At 55.7% G+C, this 16,087-nt stretch overlaps 1 long non-coding RNA gene across 1 annotated transcript in view; it reads left to right on the plus strand.

Annotated features, from left to right (window-relative positions):
* LOC137480448 (uncharacterized) overlaps positions 1-16,087 on the plus strand; it is a 213,451-nt gene that overhangs the window by 139,288 nt on the left and 58,076 nt on the right. The window lies entirely within an intron of this gene.

Genomic DNA, 16,087 nt, shown 5'->3' on the forward strand with positions numbered 1-16,087 from the left:
AAGCGACCCCAAAAGAGCCCTGTGTGCCTCACGATGAATCCGTGCACTCCTTAGAAGAGACCCCAAAATATCCCAGTGGGCCTCATGTGGGATTCCTGCACCCCTCAGGAGAGTCCCCAAAAGAGCACTGCTTGCTTCATGAGGGATCCGTGCACACCAATGCAGAAACCCCAAGCCAGCCCTGAGTGCCTCACAAAAGAATCCAGCCTCCTGCCCACCTTCGGAAGGACTCAGCTCCTCTCCAGGCCTTGACGGCAAGCACTAACGCGCCAGGTTAATCACGAGGAACTCAAGCCCCTGCCAGCCTTACAGAGGTCTCCAGTCACCTGTATGACACAGCAGAAATCCCAAATCCCCTAAGAACCTCATGAGGAGCCCCTGCCACATGCACTGCTTAAAAAGGACCCAAAGCCCGGCATGTCTTACTGCAAAACCCTGCACCCACAACACCCCTCGCCACCCCATGTGCCCCATGACGGAGCCCGATCGTCTGCCAGCCTTACAGGGGTCCCCTCATCACCTGCATGTCATGGAAAAGCCAGGCCTGCCATTAACCCTAGCCAGCAGCCTGTTCCCTGACAGAAACCAATTCCCTTCTGGGCATCCCCCCCTGTTGTGGGGCCGGCAGCATCTGTGGGAGCAATGGGGAGCGTGAGCCCGCGCTGTGCTGCACTGCTGAGCTGGCAGCACGGTGGATACGGCCAGGACGTTCTCTGCTTCCCCCAGAGCTGGGGCCTGCAGGCACCTTGCCACCCCTCGGCACAGGCTGTGCCACCCAGCAAAGCCCAGCCGGCCGGGAGGAGAGCCCGGGGCCAGCGCAGCTGCTTGGGCAGTCGCTGCTTGGAGGGACACGGGCCAAACCCATCCCTGAGCAGCCCCTGCCAGCCCTGGCCCTCCCTGCTCCGTGACAGCTCCCCCAGCCCCAGGGGACAGACTGTCATAAAGTCTACAGCCCGCAAAGAGATTGTCCCAGTGTCCTGCTTTAGGGCAAATTTGGGAGAAAACCCCCAAAAGGGCCCGCCCCAGAAATCAAGCTCACACCGCCCCTCCCCCCAATCAGTTTGGGAAAAAAGTCCTCAGAGAGAAGTGGAAAAAACCTGTATATTTAACAGGCAAAGCACTCCCCAGCCCAAAAAATGAGCAATACCAGATGACAAAACTCATTTGTCGCTCTGAAGAGATGACAGATTCAGAAAATCTCTCTGGTGGATGGTGGCTCTGTTATCAGTCCCTCTGGCACTGGGAAAGGCTGCTGCCCAGAGTAGCCCCCCGTGGGCCACAGAGTGCAAGCTCTCGGCGCTTCCCCAGGTCCCGGTCCGGAGCAGGTTTGAACGGATCCAAGGAAAGGGAAAGAAAACCAGTCGAGGGAAAACTTGGACTGCCTCAGCTAGCTAAAGCAACTAAAAAGCAAAGGAGCGCGGTGTTCTGCCCCGTCCGTGGCCAGAGAACACCGTGGAGTTCTGTGTTCCAGCAGACTGTGGAGGAGTGAGTGCAGTCTCTGATAACAAACTCCGTGCTTCTTCTTCTCCCCGCCTTCGCTGTCAGAGCCCGTCTGGAAGGCACACCATATAATATCCAGCATCAACAGAACACACCATCGGGGATACGAGCATCATAGCGTCGCCCTAGGACGCCCAGTAACCGTGTGCTGCTTTTCTTCCCTGCAGTTGCTCCCAGAAACATCCCCCACACTGCTGGAAATGCCCACACATGGTCTGATCAGTCCCTATGCTTTTCCAGTCTGCTCTCAGAAATTTTGCAACAAGTTCACCAATAAATTCCAGGTTACCTCTGTGAATTGCACACTACAGTTTCCTTCATTTTTTCCCCAATACCTGGAAGCTCCTGTATATAGTAATGGTCTTGAGGATCTCTGATTCTTTTCAGTCTTTTTTTTTTTTTTCTGTATTGAGACAGAGGGAACAGCCTTATTGCTTTTAGTTTTGGCACGCCTGTTTTTTTTCTTGGCCGGATGGTTTACGTATTATCTACACATGAACAGATTTTAATTTATGGTTTTTGTTTTTTTTTTCTTCCTCAAGCAATTATTTTGACAATCTGTCATTCACTCCTTAGTTAATGTTCCATATATGGACAAATTTGACTCTCTTTTTATTGGAATATAAAGATCTCAGAAAGCTGTATTTTTAATGCTGATGACACTCTCTTTCCCCACTCCCAGCTGTCACAGTGATCCTTTTGGAAACATCCCTGAGGATAGGTAGAGTTATTTGGGAAGTGCTTGGCTTAACCTGGGTAACAGATTATTGTTTTCAGCGCTATAAACCTGCATTGCTTCAGGCTTCCCAGCCACTGTCCTGATTTGTGGCTCACTGCATGGATGCCAGTCTGAATTAAAACAATGTTTGTGAGGCAGCTGAAGAGCTTAGACCTCAGAGATTAAAATTCCTGGGAGGAGGAGGAGGAAGAAAGGATAAAATCCTGTTTCAAAGGCTGTTTCTTCATTTCTAGGATGCCAGAAGTATGGTAGACTACAGCTGTCTTGAAATGTCATTTAATTACAGAAAAACCCTCTACAGTGCCAGACACCAGGACAAATTACTCGACACTTTGCCTCACAATGCATCAACTTGAATTCTAGTGAGAGGTAGGCCTTAGTTACAGTCTGATTCGAACAAATCCACATTGTGTGAATGGCAAGAAGAATTTGCTTGGGAGCAGATGAATATGTCCCACTCAAGAATGAACAAAATTTGCCTTGACTTGGAAGAAAGTAGACAGGGAGCAAGGCAGCATTTGGGTTTTATCCAGCGATAAACAGGGCAAGAAGCTGTAACAATTTACCTGTTTTACAGAACACAGGTACTGATACAGCCAATAGTGCACCCACAGGAAGGGATCTTCAGGACATTCCTTTGTTTCTTAAGATGGAATGGGCAGCAAAATGCTGGCATTTATCTGCACTGGAAGCTGTGTTCCTCTCCTGTTTCTCCTTGAGCACACTGTGTGTTATTTGCAGACTTCACTGCCCAGCCCACCAATCCTCTCTTGGCCATTTGCTAAATGGCACAACTACCAAAATACAGGTGCCAGCATCGTCACCCCAGCACTAATCCCGCACTGCTTTGATGGAGCACAGGAGCACAGAGTGGCTTGGGTTGGAAGGGACGTTTAAAGGCCATCTAGTCCAATGCCCTGCAGTGAGCAGGGACACCTTTGACTAGGTCAGGTTGCTCAGAGCACGAGCTTGAATGACTGCAGGGATGCGTGTCCACCTCTCTGGGCAACCTGTGCCAGGGTTTCGAAAGCTACAGTGTAAAAAATGGGTTTCTTTTGTCTAGTCTGAATTGACCGTCTTTTAGATTAAAACCATTCCCCCACGGTCTGGTCACAAAAGGCCCTACTAAGAATTCTGTCCCATCTCTTTTACAAGCCCCCTTAAGGTACTGAAAGGCAGCAATCAGGTCTCCCTGGAGTCTTCTCTCTTCCAGGCTGAACACCCCCAGCTCTCCCAGCCTGTCTCCAAAGCAGAAGGGCTCCAGCCCTCAGAGCATTTTGCCCCTCCTCTGGACTAGATCCAACAGAACCGTGTCCTTCCTGTGCTGGGGACCCAGAGCTGGATGCAGTACTCTGTCACGGTAGAGACGGAGAAAATACAAGGCAACACACGCCATTTCCAGAAGGCTTCAAACCCTGGTTTTATTCTAGAATGCATGCTTTTTCTACATTCTTCCAAAGCACATAAGTTTACTCATTGGTCACCAGAGGCAAGCCAAGTGCTTATTGGAATAGGCAGTTGCAGGTTTCTCTTATTTATCCTTCTTGCTTTCTTGGTTTCTATGTCAACGACTTTGGTAGAAAATTCTTTCAGGGGTAAACATGGATCCTCTTATCAAACTTCTCTCTGGCTCACAGAAGACGCTGTAAAACGCGGGAATCTTTAAAATTAGAGGGTTTTGGGAAAGCTGCAAAAGGCAGGCCTCAGAGACAGCAGAACTGCGATTAGAGCTAAGCAGTAGCTGTAAGATTTGTCAGCAGAAAAAGTATAGAAGAAGTGGAAAAGTAAGGACAAACAGTACAATGGTCTGTGTATTACCGCTTGGCTAGAATGACTCCCTAGGCTACAGAAAAGTATCTCTAGCAAGATATTAGGAAGTTCTAAGCTTAATAATGGAGCTCTGTGCATTGGGTTTTAAGGCTTACAATACAAGTAGGTATTGTATTTGAAAGAAGCGAGCACTGTATTAACAAAAGGTACGTGTGCTTATAGAGGTTGGATAAATCTATTGTCAATATGCTTTTGCTTTGTGTGATTGGTCAAAAAGCTTTTAAAGTAAGTTATCACATTAAGTTCTTTGTCTGCTGCCGGGGATGTGAGCTGCTGGCATCCTCCCATTGTCGTCACCATGTAATGAGGCTGATGCTAGAAAATAAACAGCTCGAGACGCGTTCCTCAGCAGTCCTGTCCCGTTCGTGATTTGTACACAGACCCCCGGCCAGCAGTATAAAACACCTTCCGCAGTACTCCAGGTGGAGTCTCACCAGAGCAAAGAGGTGGAATCACCTCCGTCAACCTCCTGGGCACTCTCCTTTGGATGCACATGGCTGACTCATTTCCAGCCTCTCATCTAGCACCAGCCTTCTTGGCCGGGCTGCTCTCCATCCCTTCATGCCCCATCCTGTGAGATCAGCTGGGGTGGGATGTGTCACAACGCTCGGACAGAGCCGTTGGGCAGGGTGAGCTCCCTGCCAAAGAAGGCAGATCCCACTGCCCACACCACTCCAGCCTGGCCATGAGGTCACAGCAGGCTCTGGGGTCACGGCAGGCTGAGGTCACAGCAGGCTCTGAGGTCACAGAGGTGCCAGAGCCCCATGGTTGCACAGCACCACAACGACCGAGCAGTCAGTCCTTGAGCACAACTGTTGCGGCAGCAGCGGCGCTGGCAGCAGTGGTGCTGACACTGGGACAGCTGTGTGAGGACAGCGGTGGCAGCAAGAGCTGCGGGACTGGCAGAGGGCAAGGCACCATGGCCCTTGCTCTGCGCCTCTTCCTCCTGCTCCTCCTGGCTGTGGCCCTGCCTGCCAGGGCTGCCCAGGCTGCTCTGCTGCAAGCGCGGGAAGCAGGTGAGCCAACAGCCTGGTTCCCCTTTCCCGGGACAGCGCTCCCTGCTCCCCGGGAAGCACTGGGTGATGCTTTTCCCCTGGGCTTTAGGGAGGGTTTCCTCAGAGGGAGGGACAGAGCCCTCAGGGACCCTGGGCTGCTCCAGCCGCCCTCCCAGGGATGTTGCACAGGGCCTACCAAAAGTGTGGAGAGTGTCCAGGAGCCAGCCCAGAGCTCCCCAGGCCCCTGTGCGGCTTTGGCCATGTCCTTTCACATCTGGCTGCCACGGCCTTGCCTGACCACCTTGTTCCCAAAGGCAGAGGGGGATCCCAGCACACCAGGAAATGGTTCTGTTCTGTGCTCCCTTCTAGATGAGCATGCTAGGAAGGCTTCTCCAGCAGCTTGGCTGCAGGAAGATTTCCAGCCTCTTAAGCCTCCTGCAGGTATGTTGTCAATGTTCCTAAAAGAATAATCATTGACAACCTGGCAGGAAGCCAGTGACAGAAGCTTCTGTGCCTGTTGAGTTACAGGTGTGTCTGCAGGGAAGACTTTCCAGGCTCCTTTCCTGGTTGCTGCACAGAAGCCTGGCTCCCATCGCAGGGGTGAGTCGTGTGTCCCTGCTGATCCCACAGGCTGAGCCCTGGTTTTGTGAGATCCATTCTTCTGAAATGCAAACACTTCTGCTAAGGTCCTCCGAGAGAGAGCAACAAACCTACAGGAGACAGTAAATCCCTGGAGGCAGCCAAACATCTAGACCAGATGCTGACTGACCTGGAGAGACGCCGTGGTGGGTGCATTTCCTTCAGCCTTCCCCTGGGACTCAGCAGCCGGGGGCTTTTCCTGCACATCTGGACACGCCGTGCCCGGCACAGCGGGAAGGGATCCATGGCGGCCTGGCTGCCCTGCTGCTGCTTTCACGGCCTGCAGGGCTGTTTGCCAGCCTGGCCTGGATGCAGCTTCTCCCCAGCCTCTGCAGGAAGGCATTTGGCACCAGCTGCCAGGGAGCCCAACCTGAGATCCCCTGCAATTTCCCGCTCTCTGAACACATCTGGAGGGGCAGCTCTTTGGAGGAGGGCGGGCCCTGGAGCAGCCCCAATAACCTAGTCTTTATCCTGAATCTCATGCATGACAGAGACAAGCATTGCCTCCTGAAGATGCCACCTTCCCAGTGGGGAACAGCCCCACCTGATCCAGCTGTCCCTTTTCCTTTCCACAGAGATGGAAGGAGAGGCTGTGCTGAAGGCTGAGATTCCCGGAGGAAGCAGTGGCTCATTGGCAGCCTCTGCTGCAGGAAGGGAGGCGATGCCAGGCACAGTCACAGGAGGTAATTGCTGCGCCTCTGGGCCTGCTGAGCCCTGCTGAGGCTTGAGCTGCCCTCTCTGCTGCTTGGCAGTGCGGGCACACAGCATGACCTGAGCCCCTTGCAGTGCTCACTTCCCCATAGAAGGGGATCCCAGCACACCAAGGAACATTTCCCATCCGTGCTCCTTTCTAGATTGGGACCGTGACTCGCATCTTTTAGAAATGCGGGCAAACCACGGTTCAAGCGTCTTGGAGCTTGGTGAAGGTAAGTTATCGGCAACCCTTTCCTAACCGAGTAATTATTGTCCAGAGTAATATTCATGTGTGATTTCCATAAAGATGCTTTGAAGTTGGATGGATTCTGGAAATCCTGTCCTCCGAATTTCTACTCTTGTGCCCAACAGTGATCCCACAGGATCGCTGTCAGTGGGAGGAAGGAGCATTTAGCTCTCCATCTTCCACCCATGTGCCATGCCAGTGTGTCCTTCCGGGTGCTCTGTGCAGCCACGGAGAAGAGCAGAGAGGGAAGGGGCCGGGCCCAGGGCTGTGCCCCGGGGCTGTGCCTTTGGCAGCTCCTTTGCTGGCCCCAGGGAGCCTGAGCTGCTCCTGCTGCTGCTGCCAAGCCCTGGCCCAGGCTGGGGCTGGGTTTAGAGCTGCTGGCAGCTCCAGGGAGTCCTTTCTCCCCCAACTGCCCCGCAAGGGGCTCCTTCCATCCCAGTGTGGGGCCACCGCAGGCACGTGGTCCCCCTGCCCCTGCTCCTGAGTGGAAGGCAGAGCTGAGGGAGTGCCTTGGAGGGCACCAATCACCCAGGGGCACTCACTGCCACTCTGGCCTGAAGGAGACGTGGAACAATGTTCTGTTAAGGTCCTCCTACATGGAAGAACAAGGACAGAGGAGACAGTAAATCCCTGGAGGCAGCCAAACATCTAGACCAGATGCTGACTGACCTGGAGAGTCGCCGTGGTGGGTGCATTTCCTTCAGCCTTCCCCTGGGACTCAGCAGCCGGGGCCTTTCCCTGCACATCTGGCACACCGTGCCCGGCACAGCGGGAAGGGATCCATGGCGGCCTGGCTGCCCTGCTGCTGCTTTCACGGCCTGCAGGGCTGTTTGCCAGCCTGGCCTGGCTGCAGCTTCTCCCCAGCCTCTGCAGGAAGGCATTTGGCACCAGCTGCCAGGGAGCCAACCTGCAGCATGGGCCATGCACACCCTGAGCTCCCCTGTAATTTCCCGATCTCTGGGCAGACCAGGTGTAGGGGCTGCTTTTGTGAGTGAGGTCATTGGCACAGCCCAAGTAACCTGGCCATTTTCTACTGATCCTTATCCATGACTTTGACAAGTATTGTCTCCTGAAGATGTCATGTCCTGGAATGGTGAATGGTTCCATCTGATCCAGCTGTCCTTTTTCCTTTCTAAAGCAAAAGAGAAAAAGTCTATGCTGAAGGTGGCACATCCAAGAGGAAGCAGTGGCTCAGTGCCCACCACAGCTGGAGGAAGGAAGGCGATGCTAGGCATGGACACAGGCACGGGTAGAGGCGCAGGAGGTAATTGCTGCGCCGGGCTCAGCTGGGCTCAGCCCTCGGCGGGGCTGTGTGTCAGCAGCTCTTCCCCCAGGCCGTGCCCTTGCACGGCATGGCAGCAGCCAAAGCTGGAGGCGCCTCAGCTTCGAGGCCTCTGGAGCTCGTTCCCAGCCCCAGGGAATCGGGACTCAGGCACAAACGCCCCTCCCGCTGCAGCTGCTCCCGCAGCTGGCCCTGAGCGCCCAGAGGCCCAAGGCACAGGAGCAGCCCCGAGCGGGAGCCCTGCTGCGAGCCCAGGGCCAGAGCCAGCCCTGGCTCCTGACTGGGCAGGGGCTGCACTGGCTCCTGACAGGGCCTGACTCTGTCCCCTGGGGCTGGGGGAGCTGTCACGGGGCAGGGAGGGCCAGGGCTGGCAGGGGCTGCTCAGGGATGGGTTTGGCCCGTGTCCCTCCAAGCAGCGACTGCCCAAGCAGCTGCGCTGGCCCCGGGCTCTCCTCCCGGCCGGCTGGGCTTTGCTGGGTGGCACAGCCTGTGCCGAGGGGCGGCAAGGTGCCTGCAGGCCCCAGCTCTGGGGGAAGCAGAGAACGTCCTGGCCGTATCCACCGTGCTGCCAGCTCAGCAGCGCAGCACAGCGCAGGCTCACGCTCCCCATTGCTCCCACAGATGCTGCCGGCCCCACAACACCTGTTCCAGATTCCCAGAAGGGCATTGGAACGGGTTTCTGTAAGGGAACACGCTGCTAGCTAGGGATCATGGCAGGCATGCTTCTTTTGGAGCTTGTCTTCATTTTATGCTGTGCAGGAATTTGGATGTATTGGAAGAGAAAACGGTGAGTATTTTGTTCATCATTCCCTCAAACAGCTTCTTTTGAAAGCCTAATGTAGACAGGGAATGTTCCCAGTGAGGCTGCAGTGGAGCTGTGGCACGTCCGTGGTTGTCCAAAGAGCTCTGCTGAGGGTTCTGCTGCTGCCCAGTGCTTTCATTGGCCTCTTCATTGCTGGGCCTTGTCCTGGGGGGCCCGCTGGGGCTGCAGCCAGTGCTGGCTCCCACTGAGGCTGCCTGGCCAAGAGCAGCCCCAAGGGCACAGGGCAGGGGCAAGGCAAGTTGGGGAGCAGAAAGAGCGGGTTCGAGATTGCCCTCGAAAGGCAGACGCGCTCTGGGGCCCGCTCCTGGCCAGGGAGCCTGCCCAGAGCCGTCCCCTGCTCGCCGGGGCCTTGAGGGGCAGCTGTCCAGCTGGGCCAAGCTGTGCCAGCAGCTCCAGCCGTGCTGGGGAGCCTTGCCAGCTCTGGGCCCTGCTGTGCAGGAGGGTCCCAGTGTGCCACTGGCAGCCGGGAGCCTCACCCGCTCCTCTCTCCACAGGAGCGCCTCTGCAGCTTCACAAGACCGGCCAAAGACGTCAGTCAGGGAGAACTGGACCTGTCATGCATCTCTGTGCCCGTGTCCATTGTCCCTTCCACAGCTGCATTGCCCACTTATTGCTGGGGACATGCTGCCACCCTCCAGAATAAGACCCTCTGTCCCCGAGGATGCTGCCTCTGTTGTCTTTCCAGGACTGAAGGTGCAGCCCTCCTGCCAGGGAAGAGCTTGAGCAACATCTTTGTGCTTCAGCTCTGGTCCCTGGGTGGTACCACCAGCACTGGCAGAGCTGCTTGTCTGGTCACAGCCAGTGATGGGCAGGCAGCAGCCAGGAATCAGGCTCCTGAGACCAGCAGCTACCATGTTTATTTTTCATTTTTCAAGATTTAGGAATATTTTTCATAGAAAATTCTCCAAATATTTCGACCCTTTTCCCACACAGTTCTATATTTTTCAAAGTAGCTTTAGAATTCAGAAAAACTTAGAACATTTTTACATTTCTAGAATCAAAAATAAAATTGCATTTAATTGGTAATCTATACTTTTCTAAGAAGTAGCACACCCCAAGACTCACAGCCGGCTTCAGAGGCTCTTTTCCCACTGGAGACTTGTGCCTGATCACAACATCTAACACAAAACCTTTTCCCTGACGTGTTCTGGGATTTCTGACAAGCTCAGCTCTCAGTCTTCAGAGGCAAACTTTGAGCACAGTGGGAATCTCTTCAAGTCACCATCTTTGTTTGCTTCTGCAACAACTGCCTCACTTCTAGAGCAGGGGCTTCTCTCAGCTTCCTGCTGGCCCCGGGCTCTCCTCCCGGCCGGCCAGGCTTTGCTGGGTGGCACAGCCTGTGCCGAGGGGCGGCAAGGTGCCTGCAGGCCCCAGCTCTGGGGGAAGCAGAGAACGTCCTGGCCGTATCCACCGTGCTGCCAGCTCAGCAGCGCAGCACAGCGCGGGCTCATGCTCCCCATTGCTCCTACAGATGCTGCCGGCCCCACAACTCTGGGGGATGCCCAGAAGGGAACTGGTTTCTGTCAGGGAACAGGCTGCTGGCTCGGGTTAATGGCAGGCCTGGCTTTTCCATGACGTGCAGGTGATGGGGGGACCCCTGTAAGGCTGGCAGATGACCGGGCTCCGTCACGGGGCACATGAGGTGGCGGGGGGTGTGGTGGGTGCAGGGTTTTGCAGGAAGACATGCGGGGCTTTGGGTCCTTTGTTAGCAGTGCACGTGGCAGGGGCTCCTCATGAGGTTCTTAGGGGATTTGGGATCATACAGGTGACTGGAGACCTCTGTAAGGCTGGCCGGGGATTGAGTTCCTCGTGATTAACCTGGCGGGTTAGTGCTTGCCGTCAAGGCCTGGAGAGGAGCTGAGTCCTTCCGAAGGTGGGCAGGAGGCTGGGTTCTTTTGTGAGGCACTCAAGGCTGGCTTGGGGTTTCTGCATTGGTGTGCACGGATCCCTCATGAAGCAAGCAGTGCTCTTTTGGGGACTCTCCTGAGGGGTGCAGGAATCCCACATGAGGCCCACTGGGATATTTTGGGGTTTCTTCTAAGGAGTGCACGGATTCATCGTGAGGCACACAGGGCTCTTTTGGGGTCTCTTCTGAGGGGCGCAGGAATCCCTCTTGAAGCACAAAGGAGTATTGGTAGTCTCTGCTGTGCTGTGCAGGGATCCCTCAGGAGGTGTGCACCGGGGTTAAACTAGAGGGGGTTTTTCAGTTTTCTCAGCACAGCAAAGGGACACTCCCGGTCGAGGTGCTGCAAAGTCGGCAGGAAGCTTCCTGCAAAGCCTTGGGCCCGGCCTGCGGGACCGGCGGGCGACCAGAGCCCATCCTTGGGGGCCGGGCGGGGTTTCCGGTATCCACCGCACCCTTGTCGGGCCAGCTCCGGCCCCGGCGGTGAATGGCCGCGGCCCCGGGCTCCGATGGGGCTGCCGAGCAACGCCGGGGGCGCGACAAGGGCCTCGCTGCGCCCTGGCCCTGTGCTGCAGCCAAACACCTTTACAGCCACGGCGGTTCTCTGGGGCACAGGAGGCTACAAGTCAGGCCGTGCCTTCTCGCACTGACGCAGGAGCTCCTTGCATTGCCCAGTTCCCTAAAGCACGCGGGGAGCCCAGCAGAGCATGAAAACGGTTCTGGACTGCGCTCCCGTCTACACTGGGATCGAGATATGGATTGACTGAAAGTGCTGGCTGTTATAAATAAACTTGCTTTAGTAGGTGGGGTTGATGATGGTTAATTGTTTCAAATGAGTCATAAGGAATTGCCAGCTAACGTAATGGATTGTTAATGTAGTGAACAGTTCCACAAAGTTAAATATGTACTGTGAGTTAAGTGGATGTGCATGGTTGCCAACCAGGGGGAGGAGATGAGGTGCATCGAAGAGTGATATCACCAGTTCAGCCTGCGATTGGAGGGATTGACCAGCCAATAGTGCCTCGAAATTCCAGAATGATTGGCCAGGAATGCACCACCTTATGGACCAACCAGCGAGCAGAAAGAGGGCCAATCAGCAAAGGGATCAGGAACGCACCAATCGTCAGCGTCCAGAGACTTTAACAGCCCCAGGTGCTGGCCACCCGGGGTCTTTCTGCGGACTTTGTAGCCAAAGAAGCACTCTGTGCCCTGTGCACAGACACTTGTTACTTTTTGAGACTCTGACTTGCTGCCGAGGTCCTGGGCTTATCCTGGGGCCTCGTCCTCAGTTGCCTTTGTTTTTAATAAACAGGCCCAGGCTTTTTAAAATACTCTGGCTCTGATTCGCCTGTTTTTAACACTGGCCAGTCACAGTGTGAAGACCATGGTGCATGCTGGAGCAACTTCTCCATGCCCCCTTTCTGATAGAACAATTACGGATTATTAATTCGGGCCAAGAGCAGCCCCGGGGGCACAGGGCGGAGGCAAGGCAAGGTGGGGAGGAGAAAGAGCGGGTTCGAGATTGCCCTCGAAAGGCAGACGCGCTCTGGGGCCCGCTCCTGGCCAGGGAGCCTGCCCAGAGCCGTCCCCTGCTCGCCGGGGCCTTGAGGGGCAGCTGTCCAGCTGGGCCAAGCTGTGCCAGCCGCTCCAGCCGTGCTGGGGAGCCTTGCCAGCTCTGGGCCCTGCTGTGCAGGAGGGTCCCAGTGTGCCACTGGCAGCCGGGAGCCTCACCCGCTCCTCTCTCCACAGGAGCACCTCTGCTGCTTCACAAGACCGGCCAAAGACTTCAGTCAGGGAGAACTGGACCTGTCATGCATCTCTGTGCCCGTGTCCATTGTCCCTTCCACAGCTGCATTGCCCACTTATTGCTGGGGACATGCTGCCACCCCCCGGAACAGGACCCTCTGTCCCCGAGGATGCTGCCTCTGTTGTCTTTCCGGGACTGAAGGTGCAGCCCTCTTGCCTGGAAAGGGCTTGAGCAACATCTTTGTGCTTCAGCTCTGGTCCCTGGGTGGTACCACCAGCACTGGCAGAGCTGCTTGTCTGGTCACAGCCAGTGATGGACAGGCAGCAGCCGGGCATCAGGCTCCCGAGACCAGCAGCTACTATGTTTATTTTTCATTTTTCAAGTTTTAGGAATATTATTCATAGAAAATTCTCCAAATATTTCGTCCCTTTTCCCACACAGTTCCATATTTTTCAAAGTAGTTTTAGAATTCAGAAAAACGTAGAACATTTTTACATTTCTAGAATCAAAAATAAAATTGCATTTAATTGGTAATCTATACTCTACTACATGGCATGCAGGTGATGAGGGGACCCCTGTAAGGCTGGCAGACGACCGGGCTCCGTCATGGGGCCCACGAGGTGGCGGGGGGTGTTGTGGGTGCAGGGTTTTGCAGTAAGAAATGTGGGGCTTTGCGTCCTTTGTAAGCAGGGCACGTGGCAGGGGCTCCTCATGAGGTTCTTAGGGGATTTGGGATCATACAGGTGACGGGAGACCTCTGTAAGGCTGGCCGGGGCTTGAGTTCCTCGTGATTAACGTGGCGGGTTAGTGCTTGCCGTCAAGGCCTGGAGAGGAGCTGAGTCCTTCCGAAGGTGGGCAGGAGGCTGGGTTCTTTTGTGAGGCACTCAAGGCTGGCTTGGGGTTTCTGCATTGGTGTGCACGGATCCCTCATGAAGCAAGCAGTGCTCTTTTGGGGACTCTCCTGAGGGGTGCAGGAATCCCACATGAGGCCCACTGAGATATTTTGGGGTCTCTTCTAAGGAGTGCACGGATTCATCGTGAGGCACACAGGGCTCTTTTGGGGTCTCTTCTGAGGGGCGCAGGAATCCCTCTTGAAGCACAAAGGAGTATTGATAGTCTCTGCTGTGCTGTGCAGGGATCCCTCAGGAGGTGTGCACCGGGGTTAAACTAGAGGGGGTTTTTCAGTTTTCTCAGCACAGCAAAGGGACACTCCCGGTCGAGGTGCTGCAAAGTCGGCAGGAAGCTTCCTGCAAAGCCTTGGGCCCGGCCTGCGGGACCGGCGGGCGACCAGAGCCCATCCTTGGGGGCCGGGCGGGGTTTCCGGTATCCACCGCACCCTTGTCGTGCCAGCTCCGGCCCCGGCGGTGAATGGCCGCGGCCCCGGGCTCCGATGGGGCTGCCGAGCAACGCCGTGGGCACGACAAGGGCCTCGCAGAGCATGACCCAGCAGAGCATGAAAACGGTTCTGGACTGTGCTTCCGTCTACACTGGGATCGAGATATGGATTGACTGAAAGTGCTGGCAAGTCACAGTGTGAAGACCATGGTGCATGCTGGAGCAACTTCTCCATGTCCTTTTCCTGATAGAACAATCACAGATTATTAATTCTGGCCAAGAGCAGCCCCAGGGGCACAGGGCGGAGACAAGGCAAGGTGGGGAGGAGAAAGAGCGGGTTCGAGATTGCCCTCAAAATGCAGACGCGCTCTGGGGCCCGTTCCTGGCCAAGGAGCCTGCCCAGAGCCGTCCCCTGCTCGCCGGGGCCTTGAGGGGCAGCTGTCCAGCTGGGCCAAGCTGTGCCAGCAGCTCCAGCCGTGCTGGGGAGCCTTGCCATCTCTGGGCCCTGCTGTGCGGAGGGTCCCAGTGTGCCACTGGCAGCCGGGGGCTTCAACCCCTCTTCTCTCCAAAGGTGCTCCCTGTGCATCTTCAGAAGAGGAGCCTAAAAACTCAGGCAGAGAGAACTCGACCTGTGTTCCCAGCTCTTCACTCCTGTCCCTATCTGCCCTGCTGCGGCTGCACTAATGTCTTGAGCCCATCCCAAAACTCATCCCTCCACAACGAGACCCTCTGCCCCAGAGCCCCCTGGTCCTGTTGCCCAAAGACGACTGAAGGTGGGCAGCCCCTCTCTGCCAGGGCAGGGCTTGGACCAAATTTTATGTTCAAATAAAGAAATAGAGTTGTCATAGATATGTCCAGGTGGTACCACCAGCAAAGCCCAGCCGGCACCAGCCCTGGCTGAGCTCCATGCCCAGGAGCAGCTGTGGATGCCCACAGTGAGGGCAGGCAGGAGCCAGGCCGGGCTGAGGGCACATTTCCTTCAGTGGAATCATCTGGGCCTGGACCTCCTCCAGTGGCATGCCCAGGAAAAGAGGGAAGCCATCAAGAACATTTCCAGGGACACAGCCTGGCCTGCAATGCCAGCAGGCAAAACAAAGGTTTTTGCTGGGCCATTGCCCTTGGATCAAGCAAAAGATTTACAGTCAGGCCAGTCCATTTGGCATAGATGGGGGTACACTCTGGGGGTACAGCCAAGGCCATGAGGTCACAGCAGGCTCTGGGGTCACAGCAGGCTGAGGTCACAGCAGGCTCTGAGGTCACAGAGGTGCCAGAGCCCCGTGGTTGCACAGCACCACAACGACCGAGCAGTCAGTCCTTGAGCACAACTGCTGTGGCAGCAGCGGCGCTGGCAGCAGTGGTGCTGACACTGCGACAGCTGTGTGAGGACAGCGGTGGCAGCAAGAGCTGCGGGACTGGCAGAGGGCAAGGCACCATGGCCCTTGCTCTGCGCCTCTTCCTCCTGCTCCTCCTGGCTGTGGCCCTGCCTGCCAGGGCTGCCCAGGCTGCTCCGCTGCAAGCGCGGGAAGCAGGTGAGCCGGCAGCCTGGTTCCCCTTTCCCGGGACAGCGCTCCCTGCTCCCCGGGAAGCGCTGGGGGATGCTTTTCCCCTGGGCTTTAGGGAGGGTTTCTTTTGTGGGAGGAAGAGAGACCCCGGGGACCCTGGGCAGCCCCATTTTCCTCTCCAGAAATGTTACACGGGGCAGGGAAAGAGGGTGGAGAGTGTCCAGGAGCCAGCCCAGAGATTCCCAAGCCCCTGTCCAGCTTTGGCCATGTCCATTCAAATCTGGATCCCATAGCCTTACCTGACCCCCTTGCAGTGCCCAGTTCCCTAATGCAGAAGGGGATCCCAGCACACCATGGAAATGGGTCTGGTCTCTGCTTCCATCTAGATTTGGATCACGAATTGAATCATTTGCAAGTGCTGGTGAATGGCACTTTAAAGATCATGGAGAATGCTGGAGGCAAGTTCTGAATTTCCCTTTTTACTGACAGAATAATCAGGGTCAAGGTGGCAAAGAGTTCACTCATCTGCCATTTTCATTAAGGTTAAGTCAAGGTTGAAGGATTCTGAAAACCTTGCCCTGCTCCCTTCTTGAGCCCTGAGTGACTCCACAGGATCGATGTCAGTGGGAGGAAGGAGCATTTAGCTGTTCATCTTCCTCCTGAGTGCAATGCCAATGTGTGCTTCCGTGTGCTCTGTGCAGCCACAGAGAGGAGCAGACAGGGGAGGGGCTGGCCCAGGGCTGTGACCCAGGGCTGAGCCTTGGTGGAGCCTGAGGATCTCCTACAGCGCCACGGGAGCTGTTCTGTCCTGCCTTTCTTTGCAGCTGAAGCTGTTGGTGAAGGTGGTCCAGC

Source organism: Anomalospiza imberbis, chromosome 11 (assembly GCF_031753505.1).
Source record: "Anomalospiza imberbis isolate Cuckoo-Finch-1a 21T00152 chromosome 11, ASM3175350v1, whole genome shotgun sequence".
Classification (NCBI taxonomy): Eukaryota; Metazoa; Chordata; class Aves; order Passeriformes; family Viduidae; genus Anomalospiza; species Anomalospiza imberbis.